Consider the following 24,758-nt stretch of genomic DNA (forward strand, 5'->3'; position numbering starts at 1 on the left):
AAACCTGTACGTTTTTACTTCATCTCCTCAGGTAAAAATCCAGTTGCCGTGGCTAGGAGCCGTGGTTGCTCGGCGCTGCTGGACTCACAGCAGGTGCTCACCACTTACTTGTGGGTTGATTGCTTAGAATTAAAGTTTGCCCCTCTAATCACTGTCCACCACCTGTAATGCTCTCGTCGCTGAGTTTCCTCAATTTCCCCTGGTTTGTGAGAGCAAAAGCCAACAGGTAGTCTGAGCCTTGCCTGTTGAATACTTACCACATCGGGGCACTATATTCAAGTTGTGGGTGTCTGGGCCGAAGTGGACAAGCTTACAGGGGCTCCTTAGCTGTCACAAACTAAGCACGTTCTCTGTCTCTTCCTGATGTCTTAGGAGTCAGGCACTATTCTTACTCTACAGTAGAAGGGAACTGAAGCTTGAGGGGGTTAGGCAACTTGCCCAAAGTTAGGATTCGAATCCAGATGGTTCTGCTTCTGCAACCCGTGCTCTAAGTCGAAGATTGTATGATTTTTGTAAACGTCAGAATCACAGGGAAGCCTGAGAAAACTCCTGGACCGCCCTGCAGACTGCATCATTGTTCAGATGGGGGCCGGGGCCCAAGAATGCATGTTTTAACAAGCAAGCACCCAAGAGGATTCTGGTATTGGTGGCGGTGTGGGCACTGTGCCAACCTTGCCATGGGACATAGTCACTCGGAGGCTTAGACTGTGTCTCTGACATACCCGTCACGGCCCCTTGAGGGGCGAGGGATATGGCACTTTCCTGCTCTGTGTTTCCAGAAACCCATAGGCCTGGAACAAGGCTGTGCTGAGGGTATCTCCAGTCTCTCATGTTTTGACATGAGTTCCTCCTATAAATTGGGAGGCGGTTAAGCACCAATAAGCTAGGGCTCCAGACACTCTGCATCCACCCAATAAATGAGCTTACCTTTTCTCTCTCCAGAGCACCCACCTTGGAAGTAAAACAAATGAGACCCAAAGGGGGACAAGGTAAAGAGAGCACACATCCGCCCCCTGGCAAGGTGGTATGGAAGCTAGAATTCTGGAAGGATCATTTCGGATGCCGGTGGTGGAGTGGAGCCCTTCCTGGAGCTCAGGGGAGAGGGAAGGAGGGGAGGCAACTAGAACCTGGAAAAGATCCAGGATCTTGTCCCACAAGGAGGACACATGGGGTTTCTTGGAGGGGGACAAGCTCAGACACCAGTGCTCATCAGAGCTGGGTCATATGCTGGCTCCTCCACCTGTTGGCTTGGGCAGCCTCCACCTTGGGGCAGCTACTTACCTTCTCTAGCCTCGGTTTCCTGATCTGTCAGGTGAGAATGCTAATACCTCCGCGGCGGTATGCCATACAGCTTAGAGATACCGAGGACACCTTGCTTGGCACACTGACCTTCAACAGAATGTGCCCATCAGAGTGGGTCTGCCTTTCAAGGGCATGTCAGGGAAAGAAGTTGGTATTCAGCTTTCCCCGATCCTGCACTAAACATCCTCCAGGGGAAGCCCTGGCAAGAGTCCTGGCTCCAATGTGGACTCATCAAGTAGTCATCAGTATTTATGGATAGTCAGGCAACCTCCTCAAATGTCTTCCTTACCCTTTAGTCCTGCTCCCTTCTTTTAAGAGCTGGTGTCTCTGGTCTTCTGCAGAGAGGGGCTCAGCATTTAGAAGGATGAGGCACCTGGATCCAGGAGCTGGGCACATGGAAGAGCTTGGATGTTAGGTGCAAGGCTGAAAATGCTTCAGAGCCTGAAATTAAGTAACTATTGAGATTTGCTTCAGAGCCTTTGATTTGCTGTTGGCATATTTATAGGAGACCTTGGGCTGTGAGAGGGTGTGCGGGCCAGGCTACCTACCAGGGAAGCCCTGGCTTGGTTACCTCTGGAACTCACCAAGCTTTTGCTACCCTAGTTGGGAGCCTGGAAGCCAGGGGACATTTGGAGGCCTCGAGGAGCCCTTAGAAAATCATGTGGAAAGCAGTAGCAACTCATCTTTAGGAAGGTAGGCCGCCAAGTGCGTTGTTCTATCCCCGCAGCGGTCCCTCGAGCCGGGAGAGGTGCTGTGGTGGCCTCCCGCAATGACCCAACACGGGAGCGCTGGGTGGAGGCCCGCAGAACGCGCAGCCTTGGCTCTCACTCACCCTGGGGACGTGGCAAGCTCCTCACCTCTTCACACCTGTGTCCTCACCTGAAGTCTGAGAATAGATGCACCTATCTCACAGGGTTATTTTGAGGCTTTCCAGGTAAAGTGATGGCCAACATCTGGCATATAATATATACACACATTCAGGAGACATCGGTGTTGTTATGTCCATTCCATAGATGGAGACACTGAGGTCCCGACAGAGTGAGTGGTGGGCCCGAGGTCACACAGGAGGGGTGGAGGAATTGGAACTCCAGCCCAAGCATGTGACCACAGTGCTTTTGTTTTTTAGGCAGTAGGTAGTCCGCTTGAGCTGAAGAATTTTCTCAGGAGGTCCTGGTCAGCTTGAGGGTTGGGGAGGGGCTCGGGTCCTGATCTGCCTGAATTCCTTAAAAGGAGAGAGCCTCCAGACTAGAAGGGAAGTGGTGAGGGGCGTCGGGGCAGCCAGGCGGTGCAAGGGGACCAGTGTTTTCAAGGCTGGCGCATTGCCCTCCTGTGGGCCTTCTGGGTGGCCACCCAGAGGGGCCACGCCCGCAGTGTGTTGCCTTTATTTTGACCGGCCCCATAGCCATAATATCAGGAATGAGGGCCAGAAAGGACTGGATTTGCCATGCCAGGTTAGTGAAGTACAGACTGGCCGGGTTCCGGTGGGGCAGGCTACACTAGAAGGAAGCCCTTGCCCTATAGGCCAGCCGGCCCATCTCTTTCCTCTGTCTTTTCTCTTCCTCCACTCTTGAGGTCCCTCAAAATTCCTAGAAGAGAACAAGTAGGCAGTGGCCTGGAGGCTTCGGCGCCGTGTGCTTGGAGCAGTGTACTCTATCTAGACCCGTGCTTCTCAAACTAGCTGGGATGAAGGAACAGGGTTTTTCTTTGACAGTTTCTTGCAGAATGATATTTTTATAAAATTTCTATTTTTCTTTAAAAAATGTATTCCTTAGAATACATTTCTGGGACAATGAAATAAAAAGATATGAAAACACAAGTCCTCTTTTACTACTAGAATAAACACATTAAATTACTCTATCGGATTGCTATAAAAGTCTCAAAACGCTCGCTCAGTTTTTATACTTACCTCACTGAGGACCAGCAATAAGGAATTTGCAGCCTGACCCTGATACGCACTTCCAGCAGCCCCAGGTGACCTGGGGTGGGAGCGTGGGCTTCTGCTTGGGGGCTTACGGGACCCCATCCCTGGGGGCAGGTGTGTCTCGCAGGCGGCAGTGGGCCAGGCTCTTCCAGGGGGTGTCACTGTCAGGTGATGGTGACCAGCGCGATGCACAGGGCATGTGGGAGAGCACCACGTGGAGAGGAGGCCCCAGGCTTGAGGTTGATGGACACGTCGGAGCTCCCCTAAATAATTACCTCAGGGTTTAGGCTGTGGGAGCAGGACTCAGAGTCTGCTTCTTATCTTCCTCCCTGATTGGCACAGCCGAGGGTTGTCTGGGGAGGGGACCAGAGGAGAGCCACGGCCGCTCCGCACCAGCCTGCCTGTCATGGACCTGAGAAGCACGAGAGCGTATCAGATCTTCTCTCCCCTTAACCTTGTCAGCCCGCCTTCCAGCTCAGGCGGTGCCAGCCGTTGACAAGAGGAAGGGCGGATGACGGGAACTCCCTCTCCTGGCAACAGGGAAGCTGTTATGGGGTCCCTGAGGGAGGGGAGCTTCTCTACGATCCCGTTCGCCAACACCTTGAGTCAAACATGCCCAGGAGCCCATCCTGTCCCCACCGCTCCGCCCTCACCCGAGCAGCTTCGGCTCCTGCACACCGTGTTACCTTAGCACGGAGTTTAGAGCAGCCTGATTTCTGCAAAAACCCTCAGGCAAGGAGAGAGAGGGACCCTTGTGGGTGATGGGGGTGTGTGTCACACGGGCACCTGGCGCTCTGCGGCCTCCTCTCTCCTGTGTCCCTGAGTCTCTTCCAGCTCTCCGTGTATTTGTAGCCTAAGCGGTGACCGACAGGCCCTAACTCAGTTGGGCAAATACGGCTCCTGACCCGGGCCTGGGGTGCCCCAGGTAGGGCCCTACCATTACCTTTTGGCGCTCTAAGATGCCATAAGTTCTCCGAAACAAAAGACGCAGCTCCTACCCGGAAGAAGGAGCCTTCTGCGAGTCAGGGGTGGGATGTGGCGTCCCAGCCCCTGCTGGAAAGGAGGGGGGCCCGGCAGGGGACAGCAGCGGCCTTTCACACGGAGGGAGTGGCTGGCGCTGGTCTCCCCCCGGCTCTGCTCCCCTCTGCTCGCAGTGCCTTCTCTCTTCTGCATCTGTGTCCCTAAATGGCAGCCCTTGCCACGTTTCCCCTGAAATTAAAAAAAAAAAACAAAACAATGGCAACGATCAAGCAGGTGGGCATCAAAGGTGTCAAGGAGGGACAGTACGGAAAGGGACACTTGGCCTTTGAAGGTACGAGAGCTGGAAAAGCTAGGGCTGCAACTGTAACATCCCAATTCGGGGATGTTCACTCTGATTCATTCCAGCTAGAGCCCCCCGGTCTGAGGGCCGCATTCACTCGCAGGAGGGTAGGATGGAGTAGCTAAGACCAGGGCTCTGCAGGCAGACACAGTCGGGGCTCAGGCCTCTCTCTGTGTTAAAATACTCTCTGTCGGGGGCTCTTTCTGGGATGACCCTGTTCACTCATCCCAGTGGTCCTGTGGGTTTGGCAAATGAGCAGGTTTTACTGTCATTTTTTGTTTTGTAGACAGGGGAGAAAAGCTCTCTTTTACTCTAGACAGTTGTTCGGGTGCACCCAATCAGGGTTAGCCATCTAGAAACCTCCTCAGAAAGCCATCCCAGCGTGTGTGAATACCAGGAGAGAGCTGGAGGGTGTGGCAAGCAGCTAGAGAGCCACTGCGGCCTCACGACTACCTTCCCTACGAGATGGAGGGCGCTCTGCGAGGGTCACCGTGCAGCGTAGACGCTACATGAGGATAATGGCGCCCGTGGAAATGAGCAAGACTCTCCGTCTGGAAAAGCAAAGCCCGGGACATCACTTCCTTATGCCATTCATAGGCACTGGCCTCCACTTCTCTGTGCGCCTGGAGAAACGTTGTTTACTTGGGGGCTTGGGGATAGATTTGGGGACAGGAAGGAAGGCCAGCTGACTTCATGTCAGGCCTCAGACTCACCTTCTGCCTCCTTTGCCCAAAGGAAAGGATGTGCTCATCACTCCTCTTCTTGCCCTCTGTCCTTCCTTCCTCTCCTCCTTGCCATGGCCTGACCTGGAGGGGACATGACCAGAAAGTAGCCAGTCCTGCCCTGGACCTGTGTGCTCGGGCCAGGTTGGCTATGGGGGGGTTCTGGGGCCTCTGTTTTGCCCTGAGGGATCCAATGGTCAAGCAACACACAGGAAAACTTGACACAGTGGGAAAATGGTGGCCCCTGGGGGGTTGAATAAAAAACAGGAGCCAAGAAGATGGCAAGATCCAGGTGTGGCAGGGGGGTGAAGAAGGGTATACCTCTGCCCCTCTGCTCCCCACCCCACCCCTCCTCCCTACCTGTTTTCCGTAAGGGCACTGGGGGTGGGACCCACAGACTCAGGTGAGGCCCCGTGGGTCCCACAGGCTGAGGGAACCTGCTGTCCTCTGGGTTAGGAGGTTTCTTAGGCTGTTTCCTCCACAAAAGGGTGCAGGGCATGAACACTTGGTTAGGAGTTTTGTGGGACACCATTCTCTACCCTGGTTTCCGGGAATGTCTTTATGGGTAAAATCAATTATTGTCCATCTTTGCTAATAAATAAATAAATAGCCAACAGAGTCATGTTACTGATGGTGCCCTCTTTCTGCTTCTCTTTTGAGGAAAAGTTGGCAAATATAGGAAAGCTCAGATGCGAAAACAAAAATCTCCTGTCATCCCATCACTGAGAAATAACTATGGTTGGCATTTTGATGTAAATTATTTCACTCTTTTCCTTCTGGAAAAATATATTTTTAGCAAAACTAGATATCATCCAGTAAATAACCCACGTCCTGCACTTAACAATATCCATAAACATTTCCCAGCGTCGTTGGATAGTTTTCTACATCTTTTTTATGGGTGCAGTGAATTTCATCATATGGTTATAGTGTAATTTATTTAATAATAGCAAATATTTATAAAGTACTTCCTGTGGGCTATGCTTTATATGCATCATGTAATTTATTCCTTACTAGAGATCTATGAGGTAAATCCTATTACTATCCACCTTTTATAAATAAGAAAACAAGTTTTTAGGCAATATTTTGCCCAAGGTCACACAGGGAGTGAGCAGAAGATTGGCGCTTGAACCCTACTGCATTCTTTCTGGCTCCCAGTCCTGGAGCTACTGTGCTGCACTGCCACCTGGGCCAAGTGCCCATTGCTGGCACTTAGACTGTTTATGGCTTTTAAATACTGCTCACAAAGCTGTGAGGAACATCTTTATAGCTATATGTTTTGTACATGGCATTATTATTTGCAAGGGTAAATTTCTAGAAATGAAGCAGAGAGGTCAAAGCAAATACACGTTTTTCTAGAGTTGGACCATTTGTTTGGGGCAGGAGCAGACCGCACACAGATGGATCCCATCTGGAGGTGGTGTGCGTGAGGCAGCACCTGCCCTACACCTACCCTGCCCAGCCTCTCTTCCTAACCACTGCAAAGGCTACCTCAAATAGGATTCCCAGCAGCACTCTTGAGAGTGACTATTTCCCAGAACCCTTATAAACATGGAGATTTCACATTTTAAAACCATTGCCACACAGTTAAGGGGAAAATGGTATGATTTTTATTTTTGAATTTTATTTTTTTATTTTTATTTTTTTATTATTATTTTTTTATTTTTTTTAATTTTTATTTATTATTTGTGATAGTCACAGAGAGAGAGAGAGAATGAGGCAGAGACACAGGCAGAGGGAGAAGCAGGCTCCATGCACCGGGAGCCTGACGTGGGATTCGATCCCGGGTCTCCAGGATCGCACCCTGGGCCAAAGGCAGGCGCCAAACCGCTGCGCCACCCAGGGATCCCTATTTTTGAATTTTAAATTGTTCATAAATCCAAATGAACATTTAAAGTTTGTTAACAGGTTGTCTGAATTTTGTCTTTGTTGACTTTTCTGTTCATGTCCTTTGGGTTGGGGCATGGTTTTGACATCCAGGAACTCATGGCATTTGGGTGTTCTTGCTCTCATTTCCTTCCTGGGATGGATGGATGGATGGATGGGTGGATGGATGAACGATGGATGGATAAGCAGCATTTCCTCTCAGGAGTTTCCCCCTGAGAGTTCCTTAATATTTTTTTGAGAGTTCCTTAATACAGAAATTGATAATAACTTTCCCCTCTGCCTTATTGACCTGGCAAGTCTTCCATTAACTGAATCCCATTTTTATCTGCTCTGGAATATCATCTTTACTGGAGTTGGTCTGTACTACAGTTCTGGCTTAGAAATTATTCTTAGAAATGGTAGACAATGGAGTTGTCTTCCTGCTCCTGAGCTCCTAGGACTAATAGTGCTAGGTACCATTTATTAAGCACCTGCCAAATGCACATGAGTTTTGTTCTTACCACAACCATGCATGGTATATAGCCTTGTCTTCATTTTACAGGTGAGTAGAGGGCTCAGGGAGGTTAGGTTACTCGTACCAGGTCCCACAGCTAGTAACTGGAAGGAGAAGAATGCCCTCAGTGTCATGCTGTCCATATGGTAAATTAGTAAGGGGTGTAGGTATTCTATTTTTTTCTTTGTCATTGACAGTCTTTAACTTTACGACTATCAAAAATGGAGACAGTTGAAACTTAGGAAATTATTATGGGCATATTTTATACTGAAGTTTTGGAATAATGATTTCTAAAATGTCTTCTGGTCACTGGCATCTGTGATTCCAATATACATCCTTCAAGAATCCAAAGAAGCCCAGATTGGACTCAGAATCCACCTCCAGCCAGTCCTCTACTGTGGAGCCAGCCAGCCAGGTTTGCTCATACCCCCTTTCCCTAGCACGGGCATCTTCAGTGGTATCTTGATGTTCTCTTCCCCTTGTTCCCCAGATGCTCATTGACTGAAAGGGGGAGTCCAGAGCCCTGGTGTGGCTGGGACAGAAGTCTCCCCAAGGAGCAGGACAAAGTGGGAATGGGGGAGCTGTGGAATGGGTGCCACCCACCCACAGTGTCTGCCGGGCTGGGCTGGACCTGCCGGCCCGCTCCCCAGACAAGTCACAGACAGAAGGATGGAGGGACACTCCCTTTGGTGGAGCCTACCCAGCCCTCCTGTGATGACAGTCACTGCCTCCTGTTCCACGTACTTCTGCTGGGGCCCTGCGCACCCTCTCCTAGAATCGTGTTCCTGGATTTCTCCCCAGCTGAAAGGGGAGCACTGGAAAGTGGGAACTGGTTTCTTAACCTTTGAACACAAAGTGAATCCTCAAGAAAGGTTTGAACCTGTGATGACAGCATGAATGGAGGCACCTAAGTGCCCTGAGACTAGGAAGGCTTCTGGTATACTCATACTGGTTTGGCCGGGCAGCCTGGACCAGATGACCCTCACAAGTCTCCTGGTGGACATCCAGGTCCTGATGTGGAAGTGGCTGCTTTGGCTTTCCTTTCCAATGGGAAGGCAATAAAGTGTGCCCTCTGAGCAGAACTTTGTCTACCCACCCCTGCCCATGACTACTGTCTCCCTTCCTCTACCCCGTCCTGGCCCAGAGCCCCCACTTCCCCTGCTGCAGTAGTTTGGGAAGTAAGAACATAAGGTAGGGACTCACCTTTGCGTCTCTTCTTCCCAAGGGGCTCCAGGCTGCTCCCCTAACACCCACAAGAGGTCGGGCTTGAAGAAGCCTGGGCAGAGCCCTGCCTGGGTAGCTGTTGGCATGCTGTGTGTGCACCTGAGGTGGGGCAAGAGCATGGAGCTGTTGGATGCTCTGCTCCTACTGGAAGGCTCGTGGCTGAGTGAGGGGGGCAGAATGCAAGCAGTACCTCTGGCTCTTCAATTTTGAGAAGTCACTTTCCTTCTTCTCTTATTGCTGAGATCCACTGTATCTGAGAAGTGGGACTGGCAGGTTGGTGGCAGGTCAGGCATGACTCGCCAGAGAAGAGTAAGCAGGAGCGGAGAGAAGAGATGGGTCTTTAGAATTATTTACAATGAGGGAAAATAGGGATCCCTGGAAGGATTGCTTAGGGCAGGAACAAAGGTAATTAGAAGGCATCTGAACAACTCAACACCACTTTAGCAAGGGTTGGGGCCATCAGAGTGGAGATTTCACAGCAGGGAGATGTCAAAACCTGCTCTAAAGTGAATCCATAGAAAGAACTTGGTAATTCAGGGTTAGGACAAGCCCTGCAGATCTCTGGACAATTCTGGACCCTTCTGGTGTCCAAGTAACATGGCGGCACCTCCAGTGACCTTTGTAAATCCGTGGGGACAGTTTTTTATTTCCAGATGACTTAGAGGGTGCATCTTGCTTCTAATGAACGAAGAAGGCCAGGCATGGTAGTCCTCCTGTATGCAGGACAATCCTGAACAGTACAAGTTTCCCCCAGCCGTGCATGCCACAGTCCCATTGAGAACACTGGATCATATCTCAGGATGCTTCTGGTTCTGATAATCTGATAATTGGATTCTATCTTGGCTGCGACTGTTGTTTGTTTTCTTCAAAGATGAAATGAGGGGGGTAAATCAATCAATAGATGTAGAAAAAGGATTTGATAAAACTCAAGACTCATTTGTAATTAAAACATGATCTCTTAGCAAATTAAGAGTACTCTGTTAATCTAATAGTAGTATCTACTACTTATGGCAGATACCATAATTAATTACAAAAGATTGGAAACACTCTTATTTTTTTTTAAGGATTTTATTTATTTATTCCTGAGAGACACACAGAGAGGCAGAGACACAGGCAGAGGGAGAAGCAGGCTCCCTGCAGGGAGCCTGATGCAGGACTCGATCCTGGGACTCCAGGATCATGCCCTGAGCCAAAGGCAGACGCTCAACTGCTGAGCCACCCAGGCGTCCCAAAACACTCATTTAAAGAGGGCAAGAATGTCCACTCTTAATCCTTGCTAGTGTGAACATTGTGTGTAAAGTTGTAACAAATGCAATTAAACACAAAAATAAAAAGAGAGGATAAGGACTGGAAGGTTAAAGACATAATTGTTATTTACACATTATTTGATTGTTTCTGCAAAAAACCAAATGACAGAAAAGTTATCAATAGTTTTCTTAAGTCAAGTTTGCTGGGTAGGGGATCAGCATATCCAGGCTTACTGCCTTCTGCACATCAGTACTGGCCAAACTAGAAAATTTAATTTGAAAAAGATGCAATTTAGAATGGCAAGAAAACCTAGGTCATAGGTGTGAATCATTATAATAAAATAAGTATTATGAAAATTCAAGTAATGTAGGAAGAATTGAATATGCTGAGATAGAACATGTTTATGGATGAGAAGTCTTTATTATAAAGATATCAATTCTTCCCAAATTAGGCTATAAATGCAATGTACATAACATAAAAAGTTCAACATGATTTATCTTCATACTTGACAAGTTGATTCTAAAATTCATATAGAATAAATGTACAAAAACAGGCAAAATAATTCTGAGAAGAGGGGGTTTGTCTTACTAAACATAAAGATATAAAGACATGATAATTAAGTCAGCATAGTATTGATATAGACAGATATGTCAGTAGAACATAGTAGACCAAACACAGATCCAACTGTGTACAGGTCCTTGATATTTGATGAAGGAAGCATTACAGAATGATAAGGGAGGAAAGATATCTGGTTCTTCTGCAGTAGCTGAACTCGAATTTCTGGTGTTTCAGACCATAGAGTCATGGGCTCTAGACAGCAACTTTGGTGTTTCTGTTAGAACAACTCTGAGGTGTACTGAAGTATTTTTCCAAGCAGGGGCATCCTTGGCAATATTGTTCCAGCCTACTTCTCTGGTCTTGCCAGAATTTTAATAGGCCATCTAATATCATTCAGTTAAGCCACTTCTTGGTTTCACACACCATAGTGAATTCTGATGTATGCAACCTAGGAAAATTTGAAATAGATATGCAATTCCATGTCTAGGTCTGTGTCTCAAAGAAAAATTCTGTGAGATACATACAAGCAGTCATATGCTGTTTTGTACATACAGAATTTGATCATAATGCTGAAAGATTGGAAACAAATATGTCCAGTAGGGATGGGTGCAGGGATAAATAAATTATGGTATGGTCATATGATGAAATACTATTTAGCAAGTAAAATGGATTAACTAGATCTTTTGTGTCAACATGGATAGGGATCAGATGCGTAATGTTGAGTGGAAAATGTGAGTTGTCGAATGCTGTGTTCAATGATACTGTTTACATAAAACCAATTACATAAAATGATACTATTTACATGAGACTTACCCATATTATCTCTATATATGTATATATATGTACTTACTTATATTTATATTTAATATCTAAAAACAGGACTGGAAAATATACACTAAGTTGATGATAGTGATTACTCCTGGGGGTAGGGAATAGGAAATGAATTGTGAATGATATAAGAAGCAGCTTTCATTATTTTCTCTTAGAATTGTTATGTTTATCTTCCTTTGGAAAATATAGCATAAGTTACTTGTGGGTGTTGAGTGGGTACATATTATTCTTTACTGTTCAATACTTTTCTATACTTCATAAGCCAAAGAAAGAAGAGAAATGGGGGAGGAAAGAAGGAAGGAAGGAGGGAGAAAGCAAAGCAAGATGGCAAGAAAGAAAAAAGAGAGGAGAGAAGAAATACTAGTACTCATGGTTCCTATTGTCTCTTACATATGAATAATCACAGGGAACATTTCTCCTCGAAATTGGTGACATACAACACACATACACACTTACAGTTTTTAAAAACTGTTTAATTATTTAAAAAATTATTACATGTCAGAATGGCTAAAGTTAACACCTCAGGAAACAACAGATGTTGCCAAGGATGCGGAGCAAGGGGAACCCTCTTGTCCTGTTGGAGGGAATGCAAACTGGGGTAGCCACTCCGGAAAACAGTGTGGAGCCTCCTCAAAAAGTTATAAATAGAACTGCTCTACAATTCAGCAATTGCACTACTAGATATTTACCCAAAGGATACAAAAATACTAGTTTGAAGGGACATATGTATCCCAATATATATAGCAGCATTATCAACAGTAGCCAGACTATGGAGAGAGCCCAAATGTCCATTGTCTGACAAATGGATAAAGAAGATGTGGTATATATATATATATATATATATATATATATATATATATATATCACATATAATATGTATCTCACATATAATATATATTCCATATATATATAATGGAATATTACTCAGCCATAAAAAAGAATGAAATCTTGCCATTTGCAACGACATGGATGGAGCTAGCGTGTATTATGTGAAGCAAGATAAGTCAATCAGAGAAAGACCATATGATTTCATTCATATGTGGAATTTAAGAAACAAAACAGATGAACATACGGGAGGGGGAGAAAAGAGAGAGAGAGAGACTAGGAAACAAATCATAATAGACTCTTAGAGATAGAGAACAAAGTGAGGGCTGCAGGAGGGGAGGTGGGCAGGGGATGGGCTAGATGGGTGAGGTACACTTAAGGAAGGCACTGGATGTTGCATGTAAGTGATGAATCACTCAATTCTACACCTGAAACTACTGTTACACTGCATGTTAACTAAGTGGAACTTAAATAAAGACTCAAAACTGCAAAATAGGGGATCCCTGGGTGGCTCAGTGGTTTAGCGCCTGCCTTTGGCCCAGGGTGTGATCCTGGAGACCCGGGATCAAGTCCCACATCGGGCTTCCTGCATGGAGTCTGCTTCTCCCTCTGCCTGTGTCTCTGCTTCTCTCTCTCTCTCTCTCTCTCTCTCTCTGTATCTCTCATGAATAAATAAAGTCTTTAAAAAAAACCCACAAAATAAATAAAAAATTATCGTCGTTAGATAGAACTATGTTTTACCTGTTAGGAGATGCAGCTAATGTTTAGGCTCAACAGTAATCATTAGCTCATCTCAAGGGCTTGATAACCTGCATTTACCTGATCTTTTGAATGCCTCTCAGATACTGTTTCATTCTGCAAACCATCTCAAATGAACTTGGGAAATAATCAGGGTACAAACCCTTCACTTAAAAAAAAAGAACTTTACTCTCCAAGCCTACTACTTCTGAGCTGAACAGTGTAATAGAAAGGTGTTGTTTGTATTATGTTAAGGTTTGGGTCTTTGCATGCAGTTTTGTATCACTGCTTTTAAAATGTCTGTTGAGTACTCTGGAGCTCGCTCAGGTGTTGGGAGAGGGTGAAGAAATGGTGGGAGGTGGGCAGGGGCTTCTCCTCCACCATTAGGCACTGTGGGCATTTTCTGGGTGACGCTGAATGGGCCTGTTTTGTTTAAAGTGAGACTTTGACAATTACGTACTATGTCTTGCCGGATAGAACTCGAAACTAGGTACTGAGTATTGGCAGAAACTGCTCCTGTGCCCGAGTCCGTCGTCGACTGCTTTGTGATGTTGGTCAACACGTATAATAAAGTCCATGGAAAGAGGATGAGCTTTGGGGCACCTGGGTGACTCAGTCAGTTCAGTGTCTGCCTTTGGCTCAGGACATGATCCCGGGGTCCTGGGATCGAGGTCTCTGCTCAGTGCGGAGTCTGCTTCTCTCTGTCCCTCTGTCCCCTACGCACTCACCCCTGCTCGTGCTCTCTCTCACACTCTCTCTCAAATAAATAAAATCTTTAATAAAAAAAAAGAAAGAGGATGAGCTTTGGGGTCGCATGTACTTGGGTTGGAATCTGGGTACTGCTGTTACAGCCTCCCTGACTGTGGGCAAGGGATCCTTTTTGAGCCTTAGTTTCTTGCAACTAGAGATGATATTTCTCCCCAAAACAGAGTGAGTTTAAATGAATTCATTTGTCCTATGCACAGTCTCCGGTGATGTTGGAGGCCAGGTAAGTGTTAGTTCTTCTTTTGCTCCTCAGTTTAGTGTATCCACCAGATAGCAGAGTTGTAAGGATAAGATACAATAAGGACAAGCAAAAAATTTTTGAAGGAAAGGAAGAAAACTATCTTACAAAGTGAAGCATTTAAAATATAATGATTAGTTTCTATTTCCCAGTGTAAAACTTGTAAGCAATTAAAAAAAAAAATCTGTCTTAGGGATCCTGCTGCCTTCATTGACTTTGGATGATTGAGCAGAGATGTGACCCAACTATGACTGGTCTGCCTATCGCCCTCTTCCAGAATTCTGAACTTGCCCACCCATGGTTAGGCCCAGACTCTGGAAGGCCTGTACTCCCTTCTGACCTCTCTACTCTGGCCCCATTGCCCTACTGGGTCCTGGCGCTCAGGCCAGCTACAGTTTCCTTCATTTACATTTCACCTGTTGGGCTGGGGATTCTTTCTGTCTTTACTTTCAAGATCATTCAATGCTGGTGTGACCACCTGGCTAAGAATTTGCCAAATCAGATATTTTTTTTTGCCCAGGAATTAGGAACATATTTTTTTGCCCAGAATAGGATCCATGCACATTTGCTAGGATCCCAGCAAGATATTATGAATATTTCCATTGGAGGATGTTGAAATTAAGTATGTAAGACATTCCAATGTCCCTTTATGTCTTGTTACTGAAGATTGAGGAGAGCCAACATGCTTTTATCTCTGCAGTAGGCTTGTCCCCCAACCAAAGCCATTCGGTCACTTCCCCCAGGAAATGTGATTGGAAGAGAGGCTTGGCATTGCTGCCCTGTGAAATGAAAGGGGCATGTTCTCTGCAATGAAGTTTTTCCAGTGCACAGATGTGTGATGTTAGGGGTCAGTGACAAGGGTGGTAGGGTTGAAGGGAGAGCCATTCTTGCTTTTCTGTGAGGAAATGACACCTCTGGGAGGGCTGAAGGGAATGTAGCCCTGTGTGGCACCCTCAGGATGTCACAGCTGCCACATTGTGGGGAGATAGCTCTTGGCCAGGAAAGCCGGACTATACCAGCAGGAATGGCTGTGACAAGGGACCACCACTGAGTGGTTTGGTGTGTGTGTGGGAGCAACATCAACAAAGAGAGAACCTTGTGGAACATGAGGTCCATGTATAGACATACGGACAGTCCCCCAAATATCAGGTCCTGAATTTGTATTCTGGGGCTATGAGACAGTAAATTTGGTTATCAGTGCTAATACTGTCCCAGTGGAATCCACAGGCTGGTGGAACCTGGGGACATTTGGTTTACCCTCCAACTGCCTGTCAGGTAAGAGCATGAATCATCTATATAGCTGTGTGTTAGCACTGAGGAACCATTTTCCATTTGGATCAAGTCAAGACATTTTAGATTCATACTCTATTATGAGCTTCTAAATACAGTAACTCAGGGGTTCTCGAAGTATGACCCTGGGACTAGAAGCATCAGCATCCCCTGGAAACGAGACAGAAACACGGCTTTCTGGCCTCTGTTCCAGGCCTAATAAGTCAAAGGTACTGGGAGGAAGGCCAAGCAGGGGGTTTTAATAAGCCTCCTGACCCCAGTGTGATTCTGTAGCAAGGTCAAGTTTGAGAACCACTCATCAACTCATTGAATCTTGGCAACAATTCCTAAAAGTGTTATTTTTCCTCTATTATGGTATAGGAAACTGAGATGCCGAGAAATTGCAAAGCACTACATTTTGAGTCAAGACTTAAATGCAATCTCAAAGTCCTATACTCAAATCTGGGGTTAGGATTTTTTTCCTGGCAGAAATTTAAAGCCCAGTATTTTAGGTCCTAAGTCTGGGCTGAAAGGGATGTAGAGAAATTATATTTTAAATTTCTCATTTTACAGATGAAGAACAAAGCCCAGAGAGGTTAGAACAGATACTTAATGGCAGAGCCAGTAACTGGAACAGCTTCCTGAAGCCTGGGGCAATGAACTTTCCACTAGGGCATGAAGAAACCATAATTTAATTTTGTCTGAGGCCATGTTTCTGCTTAACTGATCTGATTAAGTGTCTGAATTGGGACAGACCACCTGCGTTTTCTGCATGCCTACCCCAGTGCCCCGTCCCCCCCGCCCCTACTCTGGCTTGGGAGGAGTCTGTGAAACAGCTGAGTCTCTAGATGGAGGGATCCCTACGGTCTGGTGAGAGAGAACCCACAAAACGAGTTTCCAGTGTTGCACAGAGCCCACAAGGGATCAGTCCTTGAGTAACAAGGGACCCACTGGGCCCTGGGAGCTCTTGGACTCTTCCCTGACTTGCAAGGTCTCCTTAGGGTCATGGATTCCATTTGTAAGCTTGAAGAGGGTCTAAATCCTAGCTCTCCTCTTCTTCTTGAGTTTGGGGGTATTACTTTGCTCTCTATGTAGTAAATATTTAATGAGAATGTGAGCCTAAGGTTTAAGTCTCGAAGACCAAGATTTGATGTGACTTGCCTGCCACATGAGTTTAATCTGTCCTGAGAAGAAGAAGGCATCACCTACTTCACACAAGGATGCTGGGAGAGTTAAATGGCTTAAACCTGCAGAAGTCCTTGGAACAGGACTGAGAAGGGCCAAGTTATCACCTTCCTCTTGGTTATGTTCAATTGAAGTGTGACCTATAAAGAAGAGTGCATAAATCACAAATGTGCAACTCAATGAATTTTCACAATCTGAGTACATTCAAGGAACCAGCACTTGGTTTAAGAAACAGAAATGTGAATAACAGCCCAGAAGCCCCCATGTGTCCCCTTCCAGACACTTGTCACCACCCATCCCAAGATTACCATTATCTTGACTTCAACATCATAAATGTGTGTGTGTGTTTAAGATTTTATTTATTTATTCGTGAGAGACAGAGAGAGAGGCAGAGACAGAGGCAGAGGAAGAAGCAGGCTCTCTGCAGGGAGCCCAGTGTGGGACTCGATCCCAGGACCCCAGGATCACGACTTGAGTCAAAGGTAGACGCTCAACCGCTGAGGCACCCAGGCGTCACTAAATATGTTTATTTTAAATGTTATATAAATGGATTAATACAAAACTTCTGTGTTTTTTTTCACTCAACCTTATGTTTATAAGGCCCACACACTTTCCTCTTTATGCGTTAATGGTGAATTATGTCCATCTTAATAGTTTGTGACACCTTGTACCGCCCACTTTCTGCCTCACGTCTTATGCCCACTAAGTGTTTATCTTTACCTGAGGGCTGGACGGTCAATGGCATATGGTGTTTTATCCTCTACCATAGCCTCGAATGAAGCCAGAACTGTGAGTCTTCAGCAGACTGTAGCCGTAATGCTTAGGTGGCTGGACACTTGCTAAGCCAACGTCCTCAGCGAGGAGATAGTCTCCACAGGGTTGCCAGCCTCAGAGGGAGGACAACCTCTGCCCTCCTGTTCTGGGCTCCTGCTTCCATCCCAGGGAAACCAGTCCAAAGAAGGCTGCTTCAAAGCTCTGCCTCCCAGCATGGCTGAGACACCTCCTCTCCCCAAGCCAGGAGATGAATAATCGATGAAATCACTGTAGTTGAATAGGACAGCTCTTGGGACCTTGGAATATTTTCCTGAAAATTAAAGGAGAGTTCTCTTCTTCACACCTCCTGGAGGTGAAGAGAGGACGGAATGTACCTTTGCTTAGTGCTTTGGTGTCTGCAGAAGAGGAAAATGAGATCTCAAGATTCTGGGGCCACTTTTTTCTTGTTGTCTGGGGAAATATCCCTTTGTACCTGGGGCACCTTGAGTCAGGCCTAAAACTGTAAACAAAAAAGAGGACTCTGTGGGGACCTATTAAATTTCCATGTGTTTTACAACCAGCAGCCCAGCCCCAGCCCTGCACCCGCCACCTCATAGACAAAGAAGAAATGGACCAGAGCTTCTAAAGTTTTGGAAAACAATGGCTCAGCCCTATTACCTTAGGGATCACTCACTGCTGGTTTCTTAGCTGGTCAGGCTTCGATTCCTTAAAGTTATGACAGTGGGTTTTTTTTTTTTTTTTCTGTTTTAGGAAATAAGATCACAAACACCACGATTTAAGAGTTTTAATGTCCTTGAAGTAGCACAGGCCCTTATTTGCTGTAAATGTTGCTTTTATTACATCCTTGAAAAATTAGTTGTCTGTTTTTTAACTTTTTCTGTGAGCAGCAGCCATCACCTCTGAGCTCTGAGCCCTCCCCCTCCACTCCAAGACAGCCTATTCTGCTTAACAACCCAGTTGTCAGGAGAGATGGTTGTTAAGACAAAATTTTCTTCTACTAATTTCCACCCATTAGCCTTGGTTCCTTCCTCTAGAGTTTTCCAGATTTATTCCGATCCATATAACAGATCTTTAACTATTTGAAAAATAACTATACCGTAACCCCCCTAGGTTACTTATTGAACTCCTCCTTTTTGACAGGCATTGAATCCTCTCTTCTCAAAGTAAAACATTCTAAGTTTTTAAAATATTTATTACACGAAGTAGTTATAAAACTCCACATTTAAATGCTTTCTGGTTTGTCAATGTCATTCTTGGAATGTAACGCCACATGTGAAAATGCATTATTTGGTCAAAAAAAATTAGAGGGTGGTGATAGTAAGTAACATATTAATAGTTCAACTGATCACTGGATTTCAGTGAAAACCCAGAAACCATCCCAAATATATGCACAAGACTTTAGTGTGTGATAAGATTTTTGTCTTGCATAATTTATCATAATAAATCCCAGATGGATTAAAGATTTCAATGTAAAGTAAATGTCCTAAGAGAAAATATTGATATTATTATGTAATCTAAGAGTGCAGAGTGATTTTGTAAGTATAATTCCAAAGGTAGAAACCATGAAGAAAATGACTAATAAATTTGATGACATAAATGTACTGTGTATATGAAAATGTCACCAACAAATAAAGATACAAATAATAAACTGAAAAACATTTTTACAACATTGTGTCAAACAAAGAATGGAGATACTTCTTATAAAAATATCTCTTAAAGTTAATTTTTAAAAAATATTTTATTTATTTATTCATGAGAGACACAGAGAGGCAGAGACACAGGCAGAGGGAGAGGCAGGGTCCCCGTGGGGAGCCCGATGCGGGACTTGATCCCAGGACCTCGGGATCATGATCTGAGCCAAAGGCAGATGCTCAACCACTGAGCCTCCCAGGCATCCCTCTTAAAGTTAATTTTTTTTTTAACTTATTTTTTATTGGTGTTCAATTTACTAACATACAGAATAACACCCAGTGCCCGTCACCCATTCACTCCCTCCCCCCGCCCTCCTCCCCTTCTACCACCCCTAGTTCGTTTCCCAGAGTTAGCAGTCTTTACGTTCTGTCTCCCTTTCTGGTATTTCCCACACATTTCTTCTCCCTTCCCTTATATTCCCTTTCACTATTATTTATATTCCCCAAATGAATGAGAACATATAATGTTTGTCCTTCTCCGACTGACTTACTTCACTCAGCATAATACCCTCCAGTTCCATCCACGTTGAAGCAAATGGTGGGTATTTGTCGTTTCTAATGGCTGAGTATTAAAGTTAATTTTTAAATAAAAGATGAATCATCTTAATACAAAAAGCAAAGGACATAAACAGGCAATTTAAAAAGGCAATTATTATGGTAAATATATGAAAAATGTTCAAGTCTATGACTAAAGGAAGATATTCTCATTAAACCTAAATATTATTATTTACCAATAAAACCTTTTTAAAGATGGGGAAGAACGCCAAATGTAGACAGTGTTAGCAGGCTGTGGGGGAGAGTATGCTCTCCTACTCCCCTGCTTTAGGGTGAATTGGTACAATCCTTCTGGAGGACTACTGGACAATATTGACAAAATGAGTCAAAAACTTGAAAAAAATATGTGCACACCATTTGATTCAACAATTCCACTTCTAGGTAACTATCTTATGTAAATAATCAGTATTATGCCTAAATTATATATATATATAATATCTATAAACATAAGTGTTTATACCTGTGTATATATGCATGTATTATGTATTTATGTATATGTACATTAATGAAAGCATTATTTATAATTGTACTCTCTAAACTTTTAAATCATATACTCCATCTGTGAAAAAGAATTAAGTAAAATTGAACAGATATCCCAACAGTTTGTACATCTTTTATAAATTGCCTAGTTGTAGTATCATAACCGTATATTATTTACAATATGAAATATATGAGATAGATGTATTAAAAGACAAGGTAGGGGCACCCGAGTGGCTCAGTCAGTTAAATATTTGCCCTTGGCTCACGTCATGATCCCAGGGTCCTGGGATGGAGCCCCACATCAGGCTCCCTGCTCAGCGGGGAGTCTGCTTCTCCCTCTTCCTCTGCTGCTCCCCCTGCTTGTGTTCACTCATGCTCTCTCTCTCTCTGTCAAATAAATAAAATCTTAAAAAAAAAACAAACATGTGATCCCTCTGCCTGCTGCTCCTCCTGCTTGTCCTCACTCTCTCTGTCATATAAATTAATAAAATCTGTAAATTAAAAAAAAGATGAGGTAAGTAGAAACAAAAGGAAATATGAAGACCTATTTTTCCTTGGAAGTGAAGCCTCTGACTTCATTACATCAAAAGTTGGAATACATCATTTGCAATGCCCAGAATAGAATAAAAGATTATCAGATGCAGAAGAAGCAGGAAAATATGACCCATAGTCAAGAGAAAAAGCAGTCCAAAGAAAAATAACCAAAGATGTCCCAGATATTGGAATTAGCCACAAGATTTTTAACACGGCTATTACAAACATGTGTAAGGACTTGAGGTAAAATAGCACGAACAGATGGGGCATCTTAGAAATGAAAAAGAAAAGAAAAAGAACCAAGTGGAAAGGTTAGAACTAAAAAGCATAACATGCGATTTAGATTGGAGTGCGAGAAGAAATGATTATTGAACTTGAAGAGAAACCAACAGAAATAATCTAATCTGAAAAACAGAGAGAGGGGAAAATTCATAAGCCACACTGTGGGACCGCATCCCGTGATCTAGTGTATATGCCTTGTGGTCAGATGTAACCTTCGCAAGGTTTATCTGACTCATCCTTCCTGATGTTCGTAATTGTTATGTGCCACCTGGTTATCAGACACAAATACTAAACGGTACACCTGTAGGTCAACGTTTGCTTTTACATTCACATATCTGGATTACATTTCAGCTTCTATCTGCACTGTCAGCCACCAGTACTATTTATTGACCTCACTGGTAGCAATTTTCCCTGAAATCAGGCGCTGTGTAACTGTTATTAAGAGATGCTTCTCAACAGGTCTCCTGTGTTTCTGTACATCTTGTGAGTAGAAGCACTGACAGCTTTTGTTCTGGGCTGTTTGAGGATTTTTGTATAGCAAACCTCTTTGGCAGATACAGATAGTTCTTCCTTCCAGGGCAGAAGGCAGTTCTGTTTACTCTCCAGTTAATAAAGAGTACGTTGCCCTCTAGGACAGAGGGCCAGCAGACTTACCACTTGTTATAATAGGTTTGAGTTCCCTAAGCTTCCAGGTTCTCCTGTAACTCAATCCCTGAGTTGCACACATCGATCCCGTAGTCTCCTCTTTGTGTTGCCCTGTGGAAGCTGGGGCCTGAGGACTTGGTGCAAATGCTGACACTCTGGCTGGTGTTACTACCATGAGCAACAGTCCTTTGTCTTGAGCCAGGTGTCTCCTGTCTTCTGATAGAATCCGTGGAACTGCGGCAGGCTGACTTGTTAGCTGCAAGTAGGGTAACACCTCACACCCTTCACGGTTCTTGATAACCACCTCCTTGTGATTGAAACCCCACTGGATTGCTAAAACAAGAAATCAGAATCCTACTGCCCGACAACTAGGCACCTCCCACCCCCATCCTCAGTGACAGGGTTCCTGTATTCCAGGGTAATTTCATGTTACCCCACCAAGGCACTGCACTCAAAGGTCTGTCTTATCCTGCAGGCAGCTGCCCACTCCCACTCCTTGTTCTAGAACTGCTCCTCATCCAGCAGCTGGGTGTATGGATTCTGGACTTGACCCTAAGAAGCCAATGAGAGGGCAGTGGGTTAGGTGCGGGGCCCCGGTGGAGAAGAAATGAGCTGTGTGCCACAACTAGTATATAAACACATGTGAGACTGAGCCAGAGTCATTGCATATTGTTTCTTATCCCTGTGACTAATGGCCTGGGGTCTGTGCTGGGGAAAGGGACAAAGTAGAAACAGAGACATCGGCTCTTGTATAAGAAAGGAATATCGCTGCTGAGATTTGTGACATGAACGTGATCTTCCTGACACTTGGAGATTAAGATCTGGCAAAGACCAGAGTGGCAAGTGGTGGATTTTCAGGCTGCTGGAAGGGGATCCAGGACAGCCTAGCATGGGGGCTCCAGGGATGGTGGAGGACAGACAGAGCAACCGCCCCGGGACAGACCCACACTGCTCTGCCTCTGTGGTCTCTGTGGGGGCTTAGAACAGGGATGCCTTATCCAGGGTCTGGGGCCAGGCATGACGGAAATGACTTAGCCTGAGTCATGAACTTCCCTAGGCTGGGAGCTTGTCTGTTGTTTTCAGCCAGTAGAGGCTTCTGAGGGTCAGCTGGCCTGGTTCGAGAGGCAGGTGGCTGTGGCATCTCCCAGCTGAGAAGATTAGGATGAGAACTCAGTGCCAGGGCTCACAGAAGCTTTTCCTTGATGCTTAGAAAGTAATTGTGTGCTACATGAAGAACTTAGACACAAAGTTCTCAAGACATCAGGTGATAAGAAGTAGAAAAAAGTTTTTTTTTTTTGTTTTGTTTTGTTTTTTTGGTTTTTTTGAGGGAGGTCCAACAAATCTAGATTCTGAAACTTTCACACCAGAAAGGTGTGTTTTGATCCTTATCGTACTTTCAGGTAGATTCACAAATGCATATGTTTCTCCCTGCCTCTTCCCATCGATCCTTAGGACTTTCTGCCCCTTTCTTGTGTCTCACCAAACTGGTCATGTCGAGGACAACAGCAGAATGAGGAACAGAGGAGATCCTTTCTCCCCTTAACATGATTCTGTCTGTGAATTGACCGCTTGGATCCCAGGTCCCATTAGAGTTTCCCTTTATTGGATGTCTGTCACTGCCTGACTACTCAGATCCCGGCAAAGGACAGGGAAGCTGGCCCACTCTGACCCCCCAACTGAGGCTACAAAGACCTCTCTTAATGAAGCCCGCCAAGGCTGGGCTCAGTCAACTAGACTCCCATTCTTGGGAATTTGAACTAAAAGAAGCACAAGAAATTTTGAGTTGTTGGGTGTTTGTGTTGAAAGATCATGAAAACCCAGGGGCCGAGGCAGCCCTGCTGAACCAAGGGGCATATTAGCAGGAGCAAAAACTCAGTTTTCCCAAAACTCCTCCCCAGGCCCATATAGTTCTGCAGGATGCAGCCCACCTCTAGTTTTGCTCCTCACCTCACCCCTTTGGCCTATTTAAGGTGAAGTTATGTGTCCACCAAGAAGCACCCGGCAATAAGACACGGTGACTGCCCACCACTCCTGTGCACAGCCCGAGGGCAGACAGGCCTGGGTTGAAATCTCACTTAGCCAGTCACAGCTAGGTCGCTTTAGACAAACTACTTAACTTCCCCAGTCTCAGTTTCCTCATCTGTACAAAGGGTACAGTCGATATCACTGGATGCTTGTGGTGGTCAAATCAAGTAACAGACTTAAAGATCAAGTCTTTAAGGTAGGTTCTGGAAACACCAGTCCACAGGTTTTCCTCGTTCCACGAATCAATGTTGCTTTTGTCTGGGTTTTAAAATAGCTTTTGAAAAGTTGTAAAACAGTACTTGCACATCATAAAAACATGAAAAGTATGGAAGTGTATGAAGCAGGAAGAAAAAAATCACCCATCATCCCATTACCTAGAAACCACTGCTATTCACACTGTGGTATACTTCCTTCTGAGCTATTTTTAAGATCCCCCGAGCTCCGTTCCCTGTATGTTGATCTGTGTTTAAGTTCAGCCATTGCGCCTCCTGAAGCTCAGAAATGATTTAAATGTGAGTGTGAGGAACTTTCTCCTTTGAGGAGGGTGAAGGCACGTGCTGATGGCTTTCTATTGTTTTCAGCTTGGCAAGTTGGGAAAAGCAAAAGCTTCCTACAGAGAATAGTGTTTTATTTTCAAAAGAAAATCAACAGAGATCTCACTGTGCAGAGATGGGCTACCGAGTCCCTCAGCCTCCCTTCCCATGCTCCCCCACTGGCTGCCTTCCCTTATTTCTTATCGCTGGAAAGTTCCCTGGCTGAAATTACCAACCCTGTTGCTTAGCAGTTCATCTGCTCCTGCCTGTTCCCCTCCTGTCCCCAGGAACTCGGGGCCATGTGTTCCCTTGGCCCGTATGCTGACAAGCATCTTCCTGCCCAACCTGCCACCAACTCAAGCACCAGCCAGAGCCACCTGCTCACTGTCTGCCCCTCCCCGACTTCCAGAGGCAGGAGTGAGGAGTGGGAGGAGAGCGAAATGGAGAGAGGTAGGGGAAAATGAGTCCTCAGACAAAGGGACTCCAGGGCTACCCATAGACCTCTTTTCTCGGTCCTTCCTGTGGTCCTTATGCCTACTTTTAATTGATCTCTGCCTGGAGGATGCTTCCGGGAACAAAAACAGCCAAAAATGGAGCTGGGAAAAGAAGGACCTTGCCACAGGGAGAATCTAAACTACTAATTTCAACATTGCTCATTAGCTTCCACTAAATAGGTGGGTGATGCGGATGACCCGGCTGGAGTGAGGTCCTGGGG

This window comes from Canis aureus, chromosome 18, assembly GCF_053574225.1.
Source record: "Canis aureus isolate CA01 chromosome 18, VMU_Caureus_v.1.0, whole genome shotgun sequence".
Classification (NCBI taxonomy): Eukaryota; Metazoa; Chordata; class Mammalia; order Carnivora; family Canidae; genus Canis; species Canis aureus.